Genomic DNA, 2,785 nt, shown 5'->3' on the forward strand with positions numbered 1-2,785 from the left:
GGAATACTGTGGAATATATATATATGAAAAAAGAGTATCTACACTTGTAGTCAGGTATTTGGAGTATTGCCATTCACAACAGGTAGCAAAAGATTCTGGCTACCCTCCTCAACTAATTTACCTATCACCTACTGCCTACATTATTTGGGAATAATTATTCCATATAAACCAATAGGATGGCCACATCTATTACATATAATCTCCATTCTCGTATTTCAGAATTTCTTTCATAAATAACCTTTTTTCCACTGCTTGAGCAGCTCTGCCGTCAGGTGGCAGTAACTTGGACAAACATAATACAACTGCTGATGTCATCACTTTTTCCAGCTCCTAAGTAAGATACAGAAGCCTCTCCTACTCAAAATGAAAAAAAAAAAAAAAAAAAAAAAAAAAAAAAGTTTATTGAAATTTTTGTGGAGTTCTTTCCAGAAAATAACCTCATCTTGCAGCTTGTAAGGAAGCTTTGTTCCCTCTGAACAGCCTGTTGAGGGGAGGACCAAGCTTTTCTTTGAGGAAAGATGAGTACACCACTATGATGGCTTACTCCTTAGCTGGTACATTGTGGAGGAGTGTGTCAGAGCTAAAAGCATATATGCTACTGCCACTTTGGTTCAAACGAAGCTTCTACAGCTGCATCCTATAACAGATATATTTGTAAGATTTTCTGTCACAGAGATTTTCTGTCACACAGATTTTCTGTCGGTGGGCTAAGTGCTGTCAAAGAAGGGTGAAGCTAGAAAGCCTGGTGGGTTAGACCTCACCCTGAGTATTCCTCATCCAAAAGAGGAAACACAAATTCTAACACATCTATCTTTACCATGACATACGACCACCAAGCCTGGCATGGGTTTAACAGCTGACCTTATACTCAAGTACATTCTTTTGCTCTGCTTCCTTTCCACAAGCGTGACACATTGGGAAAGCAGCAGTCCTTCAGAATTTACTCTACATAATGCTCTGCACAGCTATCCACACATGCATTTACACCCACTCATCAAATACAATAAAATAAAAAAACAACACAATATAGCTGTTGCAGGTGTCTGAAGTAACTCACGTCTAAATTACTGTTATGGGATTGTAGACCTTTATGTAAAATAGACACACATACATTTTAAGGGGTTATTCCAACTGCTAAACATTAATGATTCTTTCTTTTTATTTTGTTTTATTAAAAAGTGATTTATTTATTTATTTATTTATTTATTTTAAATCAATTGAACTCTGGTTATAGAACCCTGGAACCCTGAAGGTAAGGAAAAAGGTTCCAAAACTCAATCCTCTGAATAATGGAAGAGGTGTAATTCTACCTTTCTAGCCATAGCAAAACTGCATACTGCCAGAGCACCAAACAAAGAGGATACGGAATCATTTACAGAGTATTTTGTACAGCTTGAAAATATGGCAAACTACAAACAGCAGTCTTTTCCAAAGGCGGTGGAGATCTAACTTACTGTCTATCTTATCACTACAACACTTTAATACTGTCTAGCTATAAATTTGGTCTGTATCCATTCCAAGGAGGATGGATCAGATCCTTTACCAGTTTAGAAATTATCAGGAACCTGTAGCTCCAATCAACCTCAAGCTGGCATTAATATTCGAATGGTCCGCTAAAGTTTGTACCAATGGCTCCAGTGTATTCTAGCCAAGATTTTTTTTTTTTCTAATACAATTAGAAAACCACTATCCATTTGTCCCTGGAATGTTTTCCTGCATTGTACTGTCCTGCCATCCTGGTGTTTTTACTGCAGTGTCTAGTTAATTAGCACTCGGTCTGTCTTTCTGATACTTTGATTCCAGTCTCATTACATTATGCAAATCTGCATCTTGCTGAATCTGCCGTGTTTTAGGCCACATGCTGAAATAATCAAAATCCCTCTGCATCCCATTGTTGTTCTCCTCTCTAGTTCTGTTTTTTATTAATTTCTGTGCATGTGTGCGTGTATGTGCATGTGCACTTCCTAATTTAGAAGCAATTGAAATTTTAATTTCAGTTCTCATACAAACAGTAACATTGCCATTACAAGTAGATTGTATGAAATGACCAGGTTTCATTTCCTAAGCGTTTCAGCCTGAACCTCCTATTTTGCAATATATATATCAGTCTAGTACTGAGTATCATCTCCCTTCATTCATTGGTTCCAATTTTTTCTCTCAGACAGAAATATTTGAAATGGAAGGTGGACCTAATAAAAGGATCTGAGAATTAAGTAATTAAATATTAAGCTGAATGATAAACTTTAAGCTTACAGCTTGAAATTTAGGCTTAAATAAAAAAGTAAGAAAACCAACCCTTATATCCTGTCATTCCATCATCTGAATATAGGAAGAATAAGAAGAAATAATAAATAATAAAATGATTTACAATAAGAACTCCAGTGTGCTGGGAATGCTCAAAGCACCTGAGAAAATGAGCTCAACGTGTTTTTCAGTCAGAAAAGTCTTACAGGTCTTACAGGCAGACTTACAAAAAGGAGTCACTGAAGATGAAAAACAAAAGAGAATGTTTAGAAAAATAAAAAACAAAAAGCTGCAAGTCTACTTGCAGACAATGAGACAAAGTAACATGCAAAGATAACAGGGTATATGCTCTTCATCTTCTCAAACAACATGTAGGCAACATGGTAAGCAGCTATATATCCCACACTGGAAGCCATTCACAGCAAGACCAGCTGAGACCTAACACCATAAACAAGTTTGCATCCATTCTTAGTCCCCTTAGTCCTCTGCAGTTTCTTTTGATAAAGGAGTAAGTCATCCCTCAATTCCCTGTTACATACAA

This window comes from Oxyura jamaicensis, chromosome 6, assembly GCF_011077185.1.
Source record: "Oxyura jamaicensis isolate SHBP4307 breed ruddy duck chromosome 6, BPBGC_Ojam_1.0, whole genome shotgun sequence".
NCBI lineage: Eukaryota > Metazoa > Chordata > Aves > Anseriformes > Anatidae > Oxyura > Oxyura jamaicensis.